At 39.5% G+C, this 24,209-nt stretch overlaps 1 protein-coding gene across 1 annotated transcript in view; it reads left to right on the top strand.

Annotated features, from left to right (window-relative positions):
• Positions 1-13,111: 13,111 nt before the first annotated feature.
• The window catches only part of LOC139748037 (putative neural-cadherin 2), a 77,087-nt gene continuing 65,989 nt past the window's right edge, over positions 13,112-24,209 (top strand). The window contains exon 1 of the mRNA XM_071660603.1: positions 13,112-13,188. The gene's annotated coding sequence lies outside the window, so the exon portion shown is untranslated. The remainder of the gene's footprint in view (positions 13,189-24,209) is intronic.

Below are 24,209 nucleotides of genomic sequence, written 5' to 3'. Positions count from 1 at the left end.
ATATATATATATATGTATATACTGCGTGCGTAAAGTCGCGTATCGGCAAAGTTGTATCGTCGTTAGTATAAAAAAGGCATTATAGTCTCCTAGAAGAACTTTTCACTCAAAATAAGTAAATCATTTCCCTGCTACTGGGAATAGCGCAGCCTTGGAGCTGCATTAGCTTATGGAAAAGGGGTCCTAGAGGATTGTTTCTTTTCTTTTAAAATTGTCTTGGGAAATTGTAGTTAGGTGGATAAATAAACATGTGGAAGAGCCTTCTTTTTACGTACGATTACTTACGAATATTATAATATTATCGATAAAATTGGAGAACACTTAGTGAACCAAAGAACCGTTGTGATATGTATACTAGAGAGAGAGAGAGAGAGAGAGAGAGAGAGAGAGAGAGAGAGAGAGAGAGAGAGAGAGAGAGAGAGAGAGAGAGAGAGAGAGAGAGACTGATTAAAAAGAGTTACTTGGAAATCAGCTTTAAAAAGGTAATTCATCAGTATATAAACAAACCAGGTTCGTCAACAATAAACAGAATGTGTCGAAGGCTTCACTCAACACTCGAACCAGTTCGATCTTCGACAGGAAACCCCCGGAACTCGATTCGCCGACGTTTCCGGCATACTGGTTGATAGCTTTCCCTGATGTTCTGTCGAATAGTTTCAAACATGTTGAGAATGTTTGATTGTAGAAAATATACGGACCATTTTGTTGGTCCCTCCCACCCGGCCCTCTTCTAAGGTAAGGCCGCTTCTCCCACTTTCCCCCCTAAGGTAAGGCCTTGTTTCCCTTCACTCCCTCCCTTGCCCCTAAGGTAAGGCCCCTGTCACGGAGAGTCTTTGGTCGAGGGTGAAATCCAATATTGAGTGAAGGCCACGTCAATCCACCCTCTTCGGCCCGAGGCAGACCCGATGCCATCAAACGCTCACACAACGCCAGCACTTGGCTGGTGCCCAACAGCTATCGACTCCCGTAGCCAGCCACAGGTCCTTTATGATCAGTGTTATAAGTGTTACAGGACTTTGTCTGCCCAGTGGTACACCGCGAATGAAAAGTCACCCATGACAAGGCTATGTAATTGGGAGTAGAGTCTCGTTAAAGAACATGTCATTCTAAAGGAGACGAAATTTTCCTCTTCCTGGAAGAAACGCAGCATAGGGCTGGAGGAACCTCTATCAAGTCTCTTGTAACGCCAAGACTATTCCATAACACTGACAAGAGCCCATGCCAAGCTTAGTCTTGACGAATCTTTACGAACTAGCAGACGTTGTTCCGAACTCCTCCGAAGCAATGAAAACAAAACATCTACATGACCAGTTGGCTACCATACACATACAAGCAAAACAACCGGCTTGATAAAACAAACGGGTAGTGTTCATTCACTGGAGAAAGGTGACAGGTTATACAATCACAAGCCATCGCAAAATACACGTTTACGACAAAAATGCAGTAAGAAATTTAAAAGAACAATATGTCAATCATACACTTACTCTGTCAGCTTCGAATACATATTCGCTCTGTCGTTGTTCACTGGTGTCACTAAAAGTTACAATGCTTTAGGTACTGCAGCACTTGACACTTCCGTAAACCTTTTTACTCTGTTGTCTTTCATCAATCCGCAGGACGATCTTCGAAGGTGATCCAAGTAGTGACAATGATCGTATAACTCCCACAATTCAGTGAACTCATTCACTCCGTCGCCATCCACCAATGTCAGTGACTGAGTGTTCCGTTCACGCATGTTTCAAATTTACGTGAGCTTTTAGGTTGACGAATCATGTGTTTGATGAGGAGCGTTTATTATCCGCGCTTGTCATCTTTAAACTAGCGACAAGGATGATGGATACTACATGCCAGAAGTTTTCTGTATCTCAGCTTCTGTCTGAATGTAGTTCCTGTGGACTGTGAGCTATTTCTGGCTCAAAGCCTTTGATGCATCGCTAACAATCTCCACAGCTGATTTATAACTCACGTGATACGTATTTCATCATGTTTTCTCTCTGTTTCGTCAATTCCTGTAACCCTTAGTGCATGCGGGGTTTTCCTGTCGTAGAAGTTTCACTTGGTGTTTCGATATGGACCCTTTCATTGAGTCTGTCATTCTTTCTTGTAGTCTTGGGGATCCGAAACCATTGCACTCAAGGAAGCTATTCTTGTGGCATACTGACTGTTCCTCATTATAAAGCCTGCCGATCTCTCCTGATAAACGAGGGGATCTGAACCAGTTACGTTTCGCACGAAGAGGATAACTTCCTGATGTTTTTATTGTGTGTTACCCACTAGCTTCTGCCGTTTTACGTCTGCTGAATGTATTCCCTGAAGTTCTGTCCATTTTTCTCAGTGCATTCCTCTATAAGATTCCCCTTATATTTAATGAGACAGCCTAATGGAGTTGTAATACTAGGTTGTGAGCCTCAGTCCTCTGAAAGAAGGCTTGAGGAACTTTTTACTCGTTGAAAGATCTGGAAAGTCTCGTAGATTATGCGAGTTCACATGAAGTTCCTGGAGTGAAACGTGGATAGACTCTTGTTTTACGTAGTCTCGCCCTCTCTGAAGCTTCGTTCGAGGCTTCAGTGGACAGCTCCAGACTGTGATGATCACTTAAACAGTTGGAAGACGCGTTTTGCACCACCTCCTCAGAGACTACTTTTCCCCATGTAATGTCCCGTTAGATGTTGCAAATAGACCCGATCCTGCACCTCTCCCTTAATGCATCCTTGGCCTTAACACCCGTAACACACTATCGTCTGGAACGTGCGTTCTCGTGGTTTGGAATAACTCCACTACCCTCCAATCACCCACCCTGCTCCCATCACCCACCCTGCAAACTCTCCTACTCAGCAGAGGGTCACCTCCCAGTTGAGGATGTTGTCCTATGTCACAGATATCCTCGCTGGACGCACCACCTGTAGCACTGGTGGGATGATGCACTATGTATCCCAGCAGTGCTGTCTTAGTTACTCCCTGGCCACCTTTTATCTTCATTTGAGAAGATGTTTTGCCTTCTGCTTCCTTTCTAGTACATTCTAGGCTTTTTGGTCGTGCGTTATTATAACTGGCTACCCCTTGAAGTTGTTGTTTAAAGGAAAATTTGCCTATATGATTTTGTGAAAGATACAACGGTATACATTTTGCCGATTCTTCTTTATAGTTATGTAAAACATACAGAGCTAGACATCTTGCCGATTCTCCTTTCTCGAGTTCCTCTGGGAGTTGGAGTTTCACCACCTTAGAAGTAGGTGTGGACTCGACCTAGGACAGACATTCCTCCGACGATATAAGATACATCGCCCTGCCTCTCTTGAATATCGTATTTTCTTCAAGCACATTATTTTTCCGCGTCACTTTTTAAGTTTATAGCATTTATTTTCTATATTCTTGTCACTGCTAAATATAATATCATCTTAGCAATATTTGAAGTGAAAGGAAGTCTGAACATGATGAAAGTTTAAAATGCAATAGGTATCTCTCTAAATATAATTGTTTTCTCTAAATGCTACCATTTTCTGTCAATGAATGCGGGGGAAACAACTGTAAATAAATGGAGGCTAGAAAGCACGACAGAACCCCGAAATATGCCACACTGTGTCAGAATGACACTGTGTATGCCATCCAGATTAGTTTCTTTTCATTTGAATAAGCTAAGAGGAGAATGTTTGATATAAAAAGAAAAAGATACAATGCCAGAGAAAACAGGTCGGTCCCTCAAAACACCAATGTACCTTGTATTTACACAATTTACTATGTACTATGTTTTCCCATGAAATAAAAGAACACGTAAGAATAACAAAACAGGAAACAGGCGATATTAGGCTTAGTTCACCCAGGGAGATCCAGAGAGAATAATAATGAAATGACTTGGGAGGGAGCGTAATCGTGAGACAGCGTACGGCACTAACAACAGCACGGTGTTAGCATGTCACTCCCTAGGCAGTGATGCCACCTCTTAGTTTACACTGTGTTTTGATGCACTTTTTTTTTCTATGTCGAAATAAGGAAAATAAACGAGAATTACATAGTGTATACCATCCACTTTGCTTTCTCCTTTACATGGTTGTTCGACAACTCTGCCCCTACCGACAGTAAGGTGGCGTCTTTTTCGGCCCACCCGAATTATTTATGTAATTACTTTGAGACGATGATTGATATCTTAAGACAGGCCAAAATGCACATGGGCCAAGATCGATGGGATCTTCGGTTTTATTGAACTGATATAATGTTATAGAAGTATTCAGAGAAGCAAATGACAAGCCATGGTGTTCTTTCCTTGAGCGAGAAAGCAGTCATTACATTTGGAAATTTTTATGTTATCATCGAAGCCATAAATGGTAGCTGAGGGTTCGAGGCGAAATATTCATCATGGAATCTTGAATGTGGTGCTTTCAACTCCTTCTCGTCATAACAATTCTGTGGTGGTCAAGTTATCAAGCCTCATTAAAATGGTAGAGGGGGAAGTGCTAAACCAGGAGACTGTCAGACGGGGTAGTTCTAAAGAAGAGGTCAGAAGGAAGGTGTCACAGAGGAGGATGTCAGAAGGAGGGTGCCACTGAGGAAGATGTCAGAAAGAAGGGTGTTAGAGGGGTGAGTGTCAGTGAGAGGGTGACAGAAGGGTGGGTGTCAGAGAGGTGGTCGTCACACGGCAGGATGCTACAGGAAAATATCAGAGATAAACATCATAACGACTACAAATACAGCATTAATCCTGATATCAGTATTAACGAACAAAATGAAGCAATTAATTACATGAAGAATAACAAAGCACAAAATGTTCTCCTCGTGTTCTTTGGGGGATTCCAGTCACACTGAAAGAACATGAACAGGCTAATTGTTCACAGAAGAATGAACAGATCCCAGATTTCACATATCTGAATCCAAGCGGAGCACCACGAGCCCCTAACCACCTCAGGTGCCTTTGAAGGATTTGGAGTAAGGAGTGACATAAGTTGTGTAATGGGGAATGGGGAGTGAAGTAAGCTGTGTAATGGGGAATGGGGAGTGACGTAGGTTGTGTGGCTGGAGAAAGGGAGTGACTTAAGTTGAACTTGTGTAATAGGGGAATTTAGGTTATGTGGGTCAAGAATGGGGAGTGACTTAGGTTAAGTGGCTGGGAAATGGGGAGACATGTAGGTTATGTGGCTGAGAAACGGGAGTGACGTAGGTTAGGTGGCTAGAGAATGGGAAGTGACGTAAGTTATGTGGCTGGAGAATGGGAAGTGACGTAAGTTCTGTAAGGAATCCAGTGAATCCAGCAAACTGCTGCCTTAATCCCTGCTCATATTGTTCTCCTCGTACAGTTTCTCCGCTTTTAACAAACATCACACGTTGGTCGTAAAGCAAATACCCGGATTTAGTTTTCACGTGACAACAGACGGTCTGGAAACCCATTCTAGATGAAAATTTCATTGGGAGTCCTCGTATGACTGTTTCTTGATACTATGTATATATATATATATATATTCTTTTCTTTCTTTCAAACTATTCGCCATTTCCCGCATTAGCGAGGTAGCGTTAAGTACAGAGGACTGGGCCTTGAGGGAATACCCTCACCTGGCCCAATTCTCTGTTCCTTCTTTTGGAAAATTAAAAATAAAACGAGAGGGGAGGATTTCCAGCCCCCCGCTCCCTCCCCTTTTAGTCGCCTTCTACGACACGCAGGGAATACGTGGGAAGTATTCTTTCTCCCCTATCCCCAGGGATATATATATATATATATATATATATATATATATATATAAGAAAAGAGAGGTATGTATTTGCCCCAGCCACGTCACAAAGCGTGCAACTCGTCCTCTACACTTCGGACCATCGCCCCGCGGGGCTGGGGCGACACAGGAATGACAGCAAGTTAATGAACTTCATCCCACCCCTCAGCAGTGCAGTCTGTTGAGACCTTGCAGACGCCCAGCGGTGTACCCTCCTTAAGATCTGTAGAAAGAGGGAGACAAACAGATGAGAATAGAGTAGTCGTTTAAAAGGAACCTCCCATCGCGAGAGGCCGGAAATGCTCCCCTCCTATTTTACTTTTCCAAAAAAAAAAAAAAGGAACAGAGACGTAGGGCAAGTGAGGATTTTTCCCTTTGGGGCTCAGTCATGTTTTCTTGAAGCTACCTTGCTGATGTGGAAGATGTCGAATATGCATAAAAAATGGATATATATATATATATATATATATATATTATATATATATATATATATATATATATATATATATATATATATATATATATATATATATATATATATGTATATATATATATATATATATTGTTGTCTTTTATTAAACTTAACCGCCGTCTCCCGCGTTAGCGAGGTAGCGTAAGGAAACACACGAGGAATGGCCCAACCCATCCACATACACATGTATATACGTAAACGCCCCACACACGCACATATACATTTCAACGTATACATACATATACATACACAGACATATACATATATACACATGTACATAACAATACTTGCTGCTTTCATCCATTACCGTCACCACCCCGCCACACACTAAATAGAATCCCCCCCCCAGCGAGGCAGCACCAAGAACAGACAACAAAGGCCACATTCGTTCATACTCAGTCTCTAGCTGTCATGTGTAATGTACAGAAACCACAGCTCCATTTCCACATCCACATCCCACAGACCTTTCCATAACTTACCCCAGACGCTTCACATGCCCTGGTTCAATCCATTGACAGCACGTCGACCCCGGTATACCAAATCGTTCCAATTCACTCTATTCCTTTCACGCCTTTCATCATCCTGTATGTTCAGACCCCGATTGCTCAAAATCTTTTTCACTCCATCCTTCCACCTCCAATTGGTATCCCGCTTCTCCTTTCCTCCACTCCTGACACATATATCATCTTTGTCAGTCTTTCCTCACTTATTCTCTTCATGTGTCCAAACCATTTCAACAAACCCTTTTTTGCTCTCTCAACCACACTCTTTTTTTTTTGCCACACATCTCTCTTACCTTTTCTTTACCTACTCGATCAAACCACCTCACATAACATATTGTCCTCAAACATTTCATTTCAAACCCATCCACCCTCCTCCGCACAACCCTATCTATAGCCCATGCCCCGCAATCATATAACATTGTTGGAACCACTATTCCTGCAAACATACCCATTTTTGCTCTCAGAGATAATGTTCTCGCCTTCCACACATTCTTCAACGCTCCCAGAACCTTCGCCCCCTCCCCCACCTTTTGACTCATTTCCGCTTTCATGGTGCCATGCTTTCATGCTCGAGGGGCAGTTCAGCACCCTACTTATTACCTAGCTTGAGGGGCATAGCATTCAACATCCACTAAGAAATTCCGGTAAGCTAACGCCGACTTGTTACGAAAGGTATCTTTATGCAGTGTGCATGGCTCGCTCACTATGAGGGTAGGGAGCCAAGACTGTGCCTCAAGAGACACTGACAAATTCGATTCCAACAAGGCAGCACGTGAGGCATGGAAAGCAGCTTCTATGTCCCGTGCAGCATGTGTGAATATTGAGGACGTGCTTCTGGCGTGATTGACTGAACGCTGTTGTAGGAAACGTGAGCACGGACGGACTGACCTAACATAGGGGACGTGCATTATGATTATGTTAGTAGTATTGCAACCAGTCAGAAATCAAGATTCCAATCGCTATGTGCTTACGTACATTTCATTGTCGTGTTATGTGTACCCGTGTCATTTTATTTAGGTACCAAATGTAGTAAGGTTATTGGCTTTTCCTATACTTGGGATGAAAGTTGTCATTGGGGTTGAATATGAGAGCTTCATTTTTTCATATTTCACTTAATAATTTGATAAATATTTTTTTATATTTTATGAGCGTTTGAACGTATACATTGGAAAATATCGACTTTCATAACTTACCGTATCCTATCTATTTTCACTCATTGACTTAAGCATTCAAAATACTGGAAAACTTTACTGGATATCTTATAATCTAAGCCATTCTCCTTTTACAGGTACGTACAAAAACAGCTGAAGGAATGTTTTTCACCTGTTTTGCTTACAAGGTAAAGTTGTTATGAGTGCTCATGTTTTACGCTCTTGAGAACAGACGCAACACAAACATTTCTTGAGCATCGTTGTGTGTCTCTTTAAGACAATGAACGTCTTGTGATATCTTCTCTGTCCCTCCTTCAGAGTAATGATAATAATGGCAACAGACCAGGCAGTTCGTCTCTTGGAAACGGGTATTAAATGTCTCCCTCGAGATTACGAGAATTTGTTTACCAATAGATGAGCTTCCTTTAAGCGTTCTGCTAAGGTCTGGGGCAATCTGAGCACCCGTCGTTAATTGCATTTCCCCATTTTATTGGCGTCTATTGCAACACGGAGCTTGTGGTTACCGAGGAGCCATTCTCCCAGGAAATGAAGAATTATCTTTTGTTTGTCGAGGTGGATCAGGATAATGTTTCCAGCGTCAGAAGCTAAATGTTGGGAGAATCAATAGGTTTAGTTATCTTAACCTAGATAAAACGATCAAAGGTGGTTATCAAAAGGCAAATGCAGTTAGGGTTATTGATATTGATCATCAAAACCTTGTTGAAAATTAGAATGATTAAAGTCGGTTATCGAAAGTACATTGAAGCTCTAGAATTATCATATGTAGTTATCCATTTGGAAATAAGCATTGTAATACCAGATCTAATTATCAAAAATAAATGTAATTAGAATAAAACTTTTTATCGAAAGGTAATTTCCTTGTGAATCCAATGCTCAAAGTTAATTAAAACTCTCTTCAAATTATTTGAGTAGATTTGTTTATACTTTGATTGATAACAATCCTCTATTTATAAGTCATCACCATCTGACAGATCAGGGTGGTCGCTAGATATAGCACTTACTCTTGTGCACACACCAGGAGCGTTGCTTTATATAGCAATCACTGCTCTGTGCACAATCTGGGTTTACCGTGTTGGTTTTTAGGTGGGCTTCTGGCACCTTAACATATCCTTATATATCGTTCTGACGGAGGTGATTTACCAAAAGCGTCATTTTCTTTATTTATTCTTTTCCCTTTAGAGAAACGAGTTTCATTACGTTAAATCAAATTTGCTAGTATTATATTCTAATAATATTTCAAAGGAATATGTAAATAGTTATTTAGATATTTGATACTCAACGATTCAAACACATCGATATAGTAGTACAAGATCTGCAGGAACATGACATGTGACACACACGAAATGCTGTCAGTCAAAAGAGATCCACTTCTTTCCGGGCTACATCTTCCCCATGTTCTGATATGTTCTCTCCATCACTTGCCTGCCCACATCTCACTGTCGTTCTGGTACGTTTTCTCCATCACTTGCCTGGCCACATCTCACTCACTTTCTGACACGTTTTTTCAAATCAGCTGAAGGGAAATCAAGCTGATGGTTGACGATGGATCTTGTTAAAAACGAGTCCTTTTTTTTGTGTCCTTAATCAAGTGCAATTTTCTTTTACTACTCAATAAATCACTGTGTGTATTAATCACCGTGATCAACCGTACTAGTATTACTTTCTCAGATTGAACGTTTTATCAGCTCTTTCTCATTCTTTGAAATCTTTTTTAGCCTTTTTTTTAATCAAATAAGTATCCAAATCATGATGGAGGTGTCTTATGCAAAATCGATTATGATTTATTTGGAATAGAACGAGAGATAGCCACAGCACGAAACTGAAGACTATGCTTTCCCAAACGATAGATAGGCTTTATATCCTCTGATTTATAACGTAGACACATCAACTTTACATTACGTCAGTTGTCTCTCACATCACCTCTGATTTCCTACATCCAATGTCTAAGCCTTCAATGTCTCCCTTGTGAAAAATAAATTTCAGAACATTTCGAATTTTGATGTTTTACTCAGAAAGATGATTGAAAGATTTGATATTGCACATTAATCATTATTGAAAAGTTATATGTCAAACTCTTAATGATGGGTAGAAGACATATTTCATCTAGATAAAGCAAACCTCAGACTAGGATGGCGAATAGGTAAAAGACGAATGTTCTGTGAAACTCTTGCAAGTGTTTGTGGGGAGAGATGGGTAATGGCGATGCTGGAGACATAACCAAGTGTCTGGTATGTTAAAAATCAGGAGATTTAAAGAGTGAAATACTGTAACTCTCCGTGGATTAAATCATCTATACGGGAAAGGGACATGAAGAGGTATTTAGTGCAGATGTTGAATATTAACACGCTGGCTGGGTTGGAGAGAGACAAGGAAAAGTTATGGAAATGAGGGGTTGAGGAGGAAAGTACTAAGAGAGAGAGAGAGAGAGAGAGAGAGAGAGAGAGAGAGAGAGAGAGAGAGAGAGAGAGAGAGAGAGAGAGAGAGAGAGAGGTGGGGTAGGTGGGTTGGAAGTTGCTTAAGCTAAATTTCTTCCATTACAACCAATCAGCTACCAATCCCTCACGCAGACACTAATACCAGCTCTACCCAAGATAAGTACTTTTTGTGTCATTAATCTCTCTCTCTCTCTCTCTCTCTCTCTCTCTCTCTCTCTCTCTCTCTCTCTCTCTCTCTCTCTCTCTCTCTCTCTCTCTCTCTCTCTCTCTCTATCTCTTTCATTGCGCCAAAATTCTATGCAGGATTTCCATTCTCCCGTGTCGGTCCTAACATTCTACAAAGCTGTTCGTTTACGCACCATTGCCACCAAACTGTCCACTCATTTCCCAACACCAGTGTAATGAGGTGAACCGAACTCCATTTCCCGAAAAGACGCATTTCATCTCTGGCCTCTCGAAGTCATAAGTATCACCTTCCTGGTGATGTCTTTATAACTCCCGTTCAGCTGTTATGTGAAGTCAAGCGTTGGGGTGAAGTCAGTTGTCCAAATATCTTTTGTATTCTCATGTACAGTATTTATGATCAGGTATAAACATTCCTATAACAAGTCATAGGTTCTATCAAGGTTCCTTTACTTTTATTTGTTCGCTGTGTTCAATTGTCCATATAATCGGCTCTCGGGTCTACACACTTAGAGTAGATTATCATTCGTAGGCCCACACTCACGTGAATATGCTTGTATATTTGTAGATAATCGAATCATAAGATGTTTTATATTTTTCTTATTCTCAAAGTGTTTACGGGCTTCAGATGCACATATATGATCCTTCACCGAACAGTTTGCCGTGCGTGAGAATAAATGTTATCTGCTGCTCATTCTCCGAAGAAGCTGTCCAGGTATTTTTTTTTTTTAAGGTAAATTGCCTAACCCGATTATGAACTGGATTTTCCATAGTTCATCTTTTCTTGTGATTCGGAAGATTTTTCTTTCTTTTCTTTCTTTTTTTCTTTCTTTCTTTCTTTCTTTCTTTCTTTGTATATGTTTATTCATATTTATCATACATGATCATTGTTTCCCGCGTCAAGCGAGGTAGTGCCAGAAAACAGACGAAGATTGACTCATCCCATTATACATATACATGTATACCACATCGTTCCAATTCACTCTATTACCTGCACGCCTTTCACCCTCATGCATGTTCAGGCCCCGATCACTCAAAATCTTTTTCACTCCATCTTTCCATCTCCAATTTGGCTCCCACCTCTCCTCGTTCCCTCCACCTCTGACACATATATCCTCTTTGTCAATCTTTCCTCACTCATTCTCTCCATGTGCCTAAACCATTTCAAAACACCTTCTTCTACTCTCTCAACCACACTCTTTTCATTACCACACATCTCTCTTACCCTTTCATTACTACACAGTCAAACCACCTCACGCCACATATTGTCCTCAAACATCTCATTTCCAGCACATCCACCCTCCTCCGCACAACTCTATTTATAGCCCACGCCTCGCAACCACATATCCCTTACCGTCGCCACCCTGCCACAAATGAAAAACAGCACCCTCCTCCCCCCCACCCCACGCGCGCGAGGTAGCGCAAGGAAAAGACAAGAAAGGCCACATTCGTTCATACTCAGTCTCTAGCTGTCATGTGCAATGCACCGAAACCATAGCTCCCTTTCCACATCCAGGCCCCACAAAAGTTTTCATGCTTTACCCCAGAGGCTTCATATGCCCTGGTTCAATCTACTGACAGCACGTCAACCCCGGTATACCATATCGTTCCAATTCACTCTATTCCTTGCACGCCTTTCACCCTCTTGTATGTTTAGGCCCCGATCGCTCAAAATCTTTTTCACTCCATCCTTCCACCTCCAATTTGGTCTTACATTTCTCGTTCCCTCCACCTCTGACACACATATCCTCTTTGTCGATCTTTCCTAACTCATTCTCTCCATGTGTCCAAACCATTTCAATACACCCTGTTCTGCTCTCTTAACCACACTCCTATTATTACCACACATTTCTCTTACCCTTTTATTACTCGATCAAACCACCTCACACCACATATTGTCCTCAAACATCTCATTTCCAACACAGCTACCTTCTTCTGCACAACCCTATCTATAGCCCATGTTGGAAAGGATCACAATTTTGCGCGTGATCAAATATATTCCTAGGAGTCGTAGGAATATATATATATATATATATATATATATATATATATATATATATATATATATATATATATATATATATATATATATATATATATATATATATATATATAATGATAATCCTCAAGCTGGATATTTTTTTGGCGAAATGGTTACTGTGTCTATCATTTTCCGTAACTAACTTCCAATTTTTACACAACTAAAAGAATGTAATTCACTAAACAGAAAAGTTTTACTAGATTCCCCTCTAGGTCTAAACCAGTCTTTATATTCTTATATATATTCCCAATGTAGTTTCGAAGACGTGTAGGAAAAAATAGACAAGATTTAAGAAATTTGTTGGAGAGTTGTAGGGTTTACTTCGTAGAATCTAAATGCCAGAGAAGTTGTTACCAGAATCGTGAGAGATCGATGACTTTTAAAGGTGTGCGAGTACTTTACCGTAACACACATACGATTTATCATTTCCGGGACTCGCGATGATGATATGCCATAAACTTGCGTTTATTGACGTAGAAGATATGTATTACTGATCTGATAGAGACTAATAAGGGTTAAATTTGAAGGAGAAAACTTCTCTAGTTTGGCACCACCAGAGGGTCGCGGCCAGTTGAGCTCTGGGTGAAGCGTGCGTCATCAGTGAGGAGCTGGCCTCCAAAGGGTGCGAGGTGTTCGTTCGGAAGCCCGCGAAGGCTGCCTTTCCAACCGAACTTTTGAAGTGACTTGTAAGAAGTTGTGGCCTTCGTGGAAAGATTATCATATAATTGTGTTACATCAGGAGTGTATTAGCTTTCAAGACAGGAAGTTGAACAAACGTGTTTAGTTAAACTTGAGAAACTAGACTTACTCTCTGCTGAAATCGCGTTTAGACGAATGAAATACGGTTTATCACATGTATAATCTTATATATACAATATTTTTAACGATAGCTTCTCATATATGTATATATATATATATATATATATATATATATATATATATATATATATATATATATATATATATATATATATATATATATATATACATATATATATATATATATATATATATATATATATATATATATATATATATATATATATATATATATATATATATATATATATATATATATATATATATCGTGAAAGAATGAGGTTTGCTCTTACGAAGAACGAATATGAGTGACAAGAAATAATACTCGAGTTTAGCAAGGTAAGCAACGGGGGCTATGGTGTGACTGTGTTGGTCAGAGAATGAGAAGGTATTGACGTTTCTACTGAAAATCAAGAAAACGCTTGAATATATATATATATATATATATATATATATATATATATATATATATATATATATATATATATATATATATATATATATATATATATATATATATATATATATATATATATATTTTTTTTTTTTTTTGCTTTGTCGCTGTCTCCCGCGTTTGCGAGGTAGCGCAAGGAAACAGACGAAAGAAATGGCCCAATCCACCCCCATACACATGTATATACATACGTCCACACACGCAAATATACATACCTACACAACTTTCCATGGTTTACCCCAGACGCTTCACATGCCTTGATTCAATCCACTGACAGCACGTCAACCCCGGTATACCACATCGCTCCACTTCACTCTATTCCTTGCCCTCCTTTCACCCTCCTGCATGTTCAGGCCCCGATCACACAAAATCTTTTTCACTCCATCTTTCCACCTCCAATTTGGTCTCCCTCTTCTCCTCGTTCCCTCCACCTCCGACACATATATCCTCTTGGTCAATCTTTCCTCACTCATTCTCTCCATGTGACCAAACCATTTCAAAACACCCTCTTCTGCTCTCTCAACCACGCTCTTTTTATTTACACACATCTCTCTTACCCTTACGTTACTTACTCGATCAAACCACCTCACACCACACATTGTCCTCAAACATCTCATTTCCAGCACATCCATCCTCCTGCGCACACCTCTATCCATAGTCCACGCCTCGCAACCATACAACATTGTTGGAACCACTATTCCTTCAAACATACCCATTTTTGCTTTCCGAGATAATGTTCTCGACTTCCACACATTCTTCAAGGCTCCCAGAATTTTCGCCTCCTCCCCCACCCTATGATCCACTTCTGCTTCCATGGTTCCATCCGCCGCCAGATCCACTCCCAGATATCTAAAACACTTCACTTCCTCCAGTTTTTCTCCATTCAAACTCAACTCCCAATTGACTTGACCCTCAACCCTACTGTACCTAATAACCTTGCTCTTATTCACCTTTACTCTTAACTTTCTTCTTTCACACACTTTACCAAACTCAGTCACCAGCTTCTGCAGTTTCTCGCATGAATCAGCCACCAGCGCTGTATCATCAGCGAACAACAACTGACTCACTTCCCAAGCTCTCTCATCCCCAACAGACTTCATCCTTGCCCCTCTTTCCAAAACTCTTGCATTCACCTCCCTAACAACCCCATCCATAAACAAATTAAACAACCATGGAGACATCACACACCCCTGCCACAAACCTACATTCACTGAGAACCAATCACTTTCCTCTCTTCCTACACGTACACATGCCTTACATCCTCGATAAAAACTTTTCACTGCTTCTAACAACTTGCCTCCCACACCATATATTCTTAATGCCTTCCACAGAGCATCTCTATCAACTCTATCATATGCCTTCTCCAGATCCATAAATGCTACATACAAATCCATTTGGACGATTTTTGCAGGGAAAAAATAAAATTGAGTGGGAGACGTATAAAAGAAAGAGACAGGAGGTCAAGAGAAAGGTGCAAGAGGTGAAAAAAAGGGCAAATGAGAGTTGGGGTGAGAGAGTATCATTAAATTTTAGGGAGAATAAAAAGATGTTCTGGAAGGAGGTAAATAAAGTGCGTAAGACAAGGGAGCAAATGGGAACTTCAGTGAAGGACGCAAATGGGGAGGTGATAACAAGTAGTGGTGATGTGAGAAGGAGATGGAGTGAGTATTTTGAAGGTTTGTTGAATATGTTTGATGATAGAGTGGCAGATATAGGGTGTTTTGGTCGAGGTGGTGTGCAAAGTGCGAGGGTTTGGGAAAATGATTTGGTAAACAGAGAAGAGCTTTGCGGAAGATGAAAGCCGGCAAGGCAGCAGGTTTGGATGGTATTGCAGTGGAATTTATAAAAAAAGGGGGTGACTGTATTGTTGACTGGTTGGTAAGGTTATTTAATGTATGTATGACTCATGGTGAGGTGCCTGAGGATTGGCGGAATGCGTGCATAGTGCCATTGTACAAAGGCAAAGGGGATAAGAGTGAGTTCTCAAATTACAGAGGTATAAGTTTGTTGAGTATTCCTGGCAAATTGTATGGGAGGGTATTGATTGAGAGGGTGAAGGCATGTACAGAGCATCAGATTGGGGAAGAGCAGTGTGGTTTCAGAAGTGGTAGAGGATGTGTGGATCAGGTGTTTTGCTTTGAAGAATGTATGTGAGAAATACTTAGAAAAGCATATATATATATATATATATATATATATATATATATATATATATATATATATATATATATATATATATATATATATATATATATATATATATATATATATATATATATAAATATTTTGTTTTTTTTCTTTCTTTTTCTTTTCATATTATTCGCCACTTCCCGCGTTAGCGAGGTAGGGTTAAGAACAGAGGACTGGGCCTTTGAGGGAATATCATCACTTGGCCCCCTCCTCTGTTCCTTCTTTAGGAAAACTAAAGATGAGAGGGGAGGATTTCCAGTCCCCCGCCTCCACCTCTTTTAGTCGCTTTCTACGACAATCAGAGAATACATGGGCAATATTCTTTCTCCCCCATTCCCAGGGACAATATACATATTTCACATGCTTTACTGTCTCAAGATTCCCATCTATGATAGTTTAGGGCTCCTGTAGCATATCTGGACTTGTCCATTGGTCGAGAAGTGTGATTAGTGTGTCTGTCTTTAATGCTTTCACCATGGCCTCAGCATTCTTGATAATTAGCCTAAACACTCAGCATAGCCTAAACATTCTTACCATCACCTTAGCTTTCGACTTCGCCTAAACACCAACTTAGCTTTCTACGTAACCTAAACGTTCTCAGACATTATCTTAGCGTTCAGCTTGGATCGAGCATTTTCACAAACCATCGTAGTTTTCATCTAATTGTCTGGAACATTTAGCATATGCCAGTGAGCATTAACTTTCTTGTATTTTCTCAACAATTTCTTCCCGTAGAGTCATCTTTCTGAATTCATGGATATTTGCATGTGTATAGAGCTAATTGGCACAATTTGCATAAATTACTAAAAATTCTCAGTTTTAATTAAGCCTCTATCATCCTGCTAGTTTTAGATTCGTATTTGTTGTTTTTGTTTTAAAGGATTCTTTTTTTTTAAGGTTACAGAATTAATCAAAATATGATAATATTATGACTTCTGAATGAAACAAAAGCTGCTTGAACCAACATGAAAGATGTGAAAAGCAGCTATATTCATACACTGATTCCCTGCAAATCGTATGTAAACTAATACAAATCAGCTCCATCCATGCATTCATACGGTGATTCCCCAAATTAAGTATGTAAGCTAGTGCAGATCAGCCATCAATGTGTTTATACATTGCTTACTTGAAGTACATTTGTGAACTAATGCAAATTTGCTTCCCTGAAGTGTGTGTGTGTGAGCTACAATAAGTCACTGCGCAAGAATTGTTTCTGTTGCCATTACTTCCATATCTGATAAAGATTTTGCATGTTTAATGAAGTAATTACCATTTTCAATCCAAATAAGAAAGAAATAATTTCTCATAAAATTATCTAGACTCACAGGTCATGTGCACAGTAAAAGGTTGAATAGTCTGAGAATTATCTTAGACAGAATGTGTTCAAGACTTCATTTAATGGTTACAACGATGTTGAAGGAGTCTGAAGGGCTGTAGCATTTGATAGGTCTATAAACTGATAACCAACTCATCACTGTAGATACACATGTCATGGTAGCATATTTGTAGACAGAGAAAATGTAAATTTGGCGCATGTAAATTTGTAAATAAGTGGATATCATAATTCATGTAAATTTGACGAGTATTAAACGCGCTTGGAAAGCTGCATGTGCTTTTACTTCATCTAGAAGTACAAACACTACATATTCTGGCAATGTTTTTTTTCTATTTTTTTTTAATAAACATCTATTGAAGATTATTAGTACTTGACACTAGTATGATATGTATGTAGAAATACTGGCTTCATTTATGAGAATAGGGACTTTTATCTAAGATAGAGGATAGGAATACTACCCATACATCTTCGGCGCGTCGTAGAGGTTAGATTAAGAAGGGTAGGAACATGGGCGGCTAGAAATCTTCCCCACTTGTATTATCACTCTTCAAAAACAGGAAGAGTCCTGATAAGTCAGAACAATCCAAGTCTCCATTACATAGAACTATCCATCTAAGTTTCATCTGAAGTTAGAGCTATTTATCTAAGTCCCCTCACAAATTATAACTATCTCCTTATGGTTTCTCCACAAATTAGAGCTATCTAAGTTTCTTGATGATTTAGAATTACCTCTGTAAGTCTCTTTATAAGTTAAAGCTATCATTCTAAGTACCATCACGAGTTGGAGCTATCTTGCTAGATCACTCCAGAAGTTAAAACTGTCTTTCTCGGTCTCTTGGTGATGAGCTTACGTCTTCAAACTCCCTCCAAGATTTGTATAAAGATTCAAGTCATCAAAAATTATTTTTCTTTCCGTTCGTATTTCCAGTTAAGTTCTTCCCTCTATCGTTTCCCATGTGTTTCTCAGGATGTTAGAGATTCAGACTTATTTGAATTTCACAGCAAAAATAATCTCTTGTTTGAGGCAAATTAGCGAGGAGTTTGTGGTTTGTCTCATGTTGATTTAACCCCTCCAGACAATAAAGAACAAACAGAATCAAACAATGTAGGATTCGTGTTCTATCATACATGATTTATTCTTCATCTTCAGAGGGTCATTGGCAATCTTTCAATCCATCAGTCTTTATTAAGAAATCATGAAAGCCCCAGGGCTTGTACGGGCCAGGATAGAAAGGATATTTCATCAGTACTTTCAACTATATTTGTAGGAATGCGACTTCAGACTTCAAAGAAAGCGAGTCAGGGACTTGAAATGTATACTTTTGATTAAACAATCTTAAGATGTTTTTCATTCATAAAGAATCTGCTAGTCAGCTCACTGGATACGCAAAACTCCATTACCTCAAAGCCAGTAATGGATCTTACTTGGGAAAAGTTACAGATAGATTAGCAAAAATATAATACTGTTTATTGGCAAAAAAGAACTGTTATAGTTTGAAACTTGTATACGAAGCTTTCCCCCCCAAACTTCAACTGTGTAGAACGTCTTCAAATACTGCCTCCGAGAAGGCAGTAAGAATCCAAGTATTCATTAATTTCTTGTCTCGTGGAATCTTTTTAATTTGGAAGATATGTTCATCTCACTCTTCATTTGTTCTGTACTTGTGTGCAGATGTTCTGCTCTTTGAACAGAAGTTACACCCATCGTGCCGTAGTCCAACAAATATGTAAGTTATGTTCTACCTACCGTGCATAATTTTTTCCAAATTGGCTCGTAGCATCCGAGATTGTGACTTGAAGTTACAAGCACTGATAAACTGTAGAATTGTAAGGCTTTATCTGCGACACCTACCTCACTCTTGTACCTTGTAGATACAATCATTTGTATATTGTCTCCTCTACAACAAGCATAACAACAATGTACCTTGTAGATACAAGTATCTATAATGTTGGTTTTCATCTTCCATAAGTCCTTCATCAATGTTCTTTGTAGATACAATCTTTATATACATGTAGGGTCTCGTCTATTACAAATACTTCAACCTTGTGCCATGTACATAAACGCCTCTAACATACTGTAGGGTCGAATACCTTCTAGCATCCAATAAGCAGGCAACGAAGGCCCGTGTAGAATACATCTTGCTCAAGGATCGTAAAATTGAGCTCATGATGTATTAAAGGGTCAAACCGTCGTGCTCAGGGGTCGTATAATTGTGCCTAAAGACCTTTTGCATTTCTGAAAACAAAGGTAACAGCTTAGATTTGACCTGCATCGGTATCAACTCCACCTGATCAATCGCCAATACGTTTCTATTACTTCAATGAGTAAATAAACGAAACATTTGGAATACAATTGCGAGATTCATCCTTGCAATAGAAAACAATGGCTGCCTGTTTTGCTACAGTGGGGTGTTGATAAAAGAATTGTGTTGCTCTGTCACTGCCATTCTACATGGCATTGTATATTGTGTGTGTTGGTGTTATTTTGAGCTAAAGGAAAATATGTTTTTCGTGTAGTTATGCAGGTAAGAGAGGATATATATACATATGTATATATATACATATATATATATATATATATATATATATATATATATATATATATATATATATATATATATATAAATATATATATATATATATATATATATATATATATATATATATATATATATATATATATATATATATATAAATTCATTTATTTATTCATTTGTTTTGCTTTGTCGCTGTCTCCCGCGTTAGCGAGCGAGGTAGCGCAAGGAAACAGACGAAGGAAATGGCCCAAACCACCCACATACACATGTATATACATACACGTCCATACACGCAAATATACATACCTATACATCTCAACGTATACATATATATACACGCACAGACATATACATATATACACATGTACATAATTCATACTGTCTGCCCTTATTCATTCCCATCGCCACCCCGCCACACAGGAAATAACAACACCCTTCCCCTCATGTGCGCGGGGTAGCGCTAGGAAAAGACAACAAAGGCCACATTCGTTCACACTCAGTCTCTAGCTGTCATGTAATAATGCACGGAAACCACAGCTCCCTTTCCACATCCAGGCCCCACAGAACTTTCCATGGTTTACCCCAGACGCTTCACATGCCCTGGTTTAATCCACTGACAGCACGTCGACCCTGTATTCCACATCGTTCCAATTAACTCTATTCCTTGCATGCCTCCCACACTCCTGTATGCTCAGACCCCGATCGCTCAAAATCTTTTTCACTCCATCCTTTCACCTCCAATTTGGTCTCCCGCTTCTCCATGTTCCCTCCACCTCTGACACATATATCCTCTTTGTAAATCTTTCCTCACTCATTCTCTCCATATGTGCAAACCATTTCAACACACCCTCTTCTGCTCACTCAACCACACTTTTTATTTCCACACATCATTCTTACCCTTTCATTACGCACTCGATCAAACCACCTCACACCACATATCGTCCTCAAACATTTAATTTCCAACACATCCACTCTCCTCCTTACAATCGTATCTATAGCCCATGCCTCGCAACCATATGATATCATTGGAACTACTATCCCTTCAAACATACCCATTTTTTGCTCTTCGAGATAACGTTTTCCCCTTCCATACATTCTTCATCCCTCCCAGAACCTTCGCCCCCTCCGCCACCCTGTGACTCACTTCCGCTTCCATGGTTCCATTCGCTGCCAAGTCCACTCCCGGATATCTAAAACAATTCACCTCCTCCACCTTTTCTCCATTTAAACGTGCATCCCAATTTACTTGTCACTCAACTCTACTGAACCTAATAGCCTTTCTTTTATTCACATTTACTCTCAACTTTCGTTCGCACACTTTTCCAAACTCAATCACCAACTTCTGCAGTTTCTCACTTGAATCAGCCACCAGAGCTGTATCATATGTGTGTGTGTGTGTGTGTGTGTGTGTGTGTGTGTGTGTGTGTGTGTGTGTGTGTGTGTGTGTGTGTCTTTTCTTCTATCTTGTCTTTCAAGAATCTGTCCTCTCTCTCTCTCTCTCTCTCTCTCTCTCTCTCTCTCTCTCTCTCTCTCTCTCTCTCTCTCTCCTTTTACTCTCATCAGCAGCCTCTCTTTTGTCATTAACTGTATTGTGGTATGTTCCTCTCCTTCATAACTATCCAAGGAGCTCGTTGGCCTGTTTGTTTGCGAGCTCCGAAGCATAACTATAAAAGAGAAATCTTCCCTATTTTGATCTTAATGGAAGCAAGAACTCCAGACATTGTGTTTTTTTAAGGACGATGTCACGGTTTGAAAAACTTTTAAGGAAGCTTTTCAAGTCCTGTCAGGAAAGAAAATTAGGCTCAAGTACCATACAAGAGGTGGTGGTTGTGCCATACCGCTCAAGGAGACGTACCGTCGTGCTAAATAGCCGTACTGTCGTTTAAGTCAGCATCCGGGAGATGAACCATCCTACATTCGGGGGATTAACTGTCATACGGGGGTAAATGATATCAATTTTGTGCAATGGAAGTAGTATCATTTTCTATGTTCTCTTCTTTTTCTTTTGGAGGGGGGGGGGGGGAGGGAAGTTAATGGTGGTGAAGTATATCACTTCTGAATAATTTCTATTTTTGATATAAGTTTTATGGTAAATATTTACCTTTAAGTAGCTATCTGGATTTCATTTATGGATTATATCATTATTCTTCCCACCAATGCAAGAACTTGTTTAGATTCCGAAGGAATTAAGGGATTTATGAAAAGATTTTTAGCCTCAGGAGTCCTCACCTAAGGAGTTTAGCACGTATTGTTACATTATTGGATGATATGTGGAGTCTAGGGAATAGTGAAAGATATTTGAATATGCTAAAGGTTGTGGGTATTTATGGAATGAGACCTTTTGACTATTGAATGAGGAAAGCTGGAGGCCTGAATAACCAATTCTCAAAGGGTAATGGTCTTAAGGACAAGCTATTATGGAGAGAGAGAGAGAGAGAGAGAGAGAGAGAGAGAGAGAGAGAGAGAGAGAGAGAGAGAGAGAGAGAGAGAGAGGTATATAATGAGATATTCCTACTCTTAAGACGGTGCTTCTTATATATCTTTATCAAAAATATAATGGCACAGGAAAACGTATATTAGTTTATTTAGAAAGGCTGATAATATAATTCCCGTCTTAATCCTTCTGTTTCCATCTATACCACGTAATTAATCAATTACTAATTAACCGTAACGATGAGGTGTGAAGTAAACCATCCAGTGTGGGAAGAGAGGGTGGGATTAATTGGTTCTCCTACAGGGTTCATTAATTACGTGTTAATTAAAAGGTAATATACGAGAGCCTCGTAACGCTAGATGTAGTCGTAGGCACCTAGTCTTGGATGGATCAGATGGTGGTAGGTAGTAATAAGAAAGTAGGCAACTAAATAAGCAAGCGTGAGTAAATGAGTTGGTGATTATGTACGTGAATTTGTTTAATCGGTAAATAAAGAAGATAGGGTCAAATTGAAGGCCAATCTGCCCAAGTGATTGTACTAGAACCTGGTATTACGGAACCCTGGTCGCGGTTCTGTCATTGGTGAAAGACACAAGATTGAAGGGTTTTCCAAGGAAAGCAGTGGGAGGTGATCTTCGGCACAAGAAGACAAAGAGGTTTTCGAAGAGGCCCATTTAAGAGACTTTCGAAGAGGCCTATTTAAGAGACTTTCGAAGAGGAGGCCCATCGCAGAGGTCTTAGGGGCCTTCAAGGAGGCCTTATAAAGATCTTCGAAGAGACCTTTAAAGAAGCATTCGAGGAAGCTCACTGGGAGACCTTTGATGAGGTCTTTGAAGTCTTCATAGAGGCTTCTGAGAGGGCCTTTGAATGCCACACGTTCCATCCCTTCTGGACTCTTTGGTGACCAAAGATATGTCTTAGAATACTGTATGAAAACAGCTGAGGCTAGACCAAAGGGCTAGTGCTCAGTATGGCAAGAGTGGGTGCACAACGTCCCAATTTTCTACAATACTGAGCCTCATATCTATCACTTAGGTTTGCTGCTAGAATAAACCTAGCGTAGCCTACTCTCTAATATATCCATCATTCCTGGTTCACACTTGAAAAAAATTCAACTATAGTTTGAAGCGCATTATAATAACCCATTATGATGGTAACATAGTCATATATTACTTAGGGTTACATTCTAATTTATTCAGAAGAGAGCAATATGAGTGACATAACTTGTATGTAAACATTTACTAATCATAGGATATCATGAACTCTGATCTTTGTATCTGAAAATCGATACATTATATCTGTATTTGACCGTCAATAGATTATAGATGTATTCGAATATCTATACGCCGTAACAGTAGACATCTAAATTGACAGTCAATAGATTTAGCTGCATTTGACCATCAGTACATTATTGCTATACTTTAGTCTGTATATTATATGCAAGCGACTGTCTTTAGGGATAGGGATTACTTTAAAATCTTCGTGGAGATAATTTCTTGAATGCTCACATAAAAAAATAAGAGTATCTTCCCATAAGTACCTTTGCCGAAAGATTGCTATTAGGCATGGTGAGCGCTTAATGCTCACTGCAAGAAGATCTGTGAGACAGGAACAATGTGTGTGTCACGTGTTGTCATGGAAAGTGTGTGTGTGCTTGTGAAGAGAAAGGAAAATAGAGAGACCGTCAACACCAAAGCTCCATTGTTTGTTAGCGAAAGAGAAGTCTCATTTATATGAAGAACAAAAAACACGTGGATCTAAAACACAACAACAAATGGATGTCGAACAAGGCACAGGGCCTTGTAGGGACTTAAAAACCCTGCGTCCTCACTCTCAAAGAATTATGAAGATTACATTTGAATATTCATCATGCTTTTTGCATAATTACTTTGTTAGAGCGGGTAGACGAAAAGATCTATTCTGTCTCATCATATTAA

The sequence above is a fragment of the Panulirus ornatus genome, chromosome 72 (genome assembly GCF_036320965.1).
Source record: "Panulirus ornatus isolate Po-2019 chromosome 72, ASM3632096v1, whole genome shotgun sequence".
In the NCBI taxonomy this organism is placed as follows: domain Eukaryota; kingdom Metazoa; phylum Arthropoda; class Malacostraca; order Decapoda; family Palinuridae; genus Panulirus; species Panulirus ornatus.
Note: the sequence above shows the minus strand (reverse complement) of the source record. Positions and strands in the feature narration are given on the sequence as shown.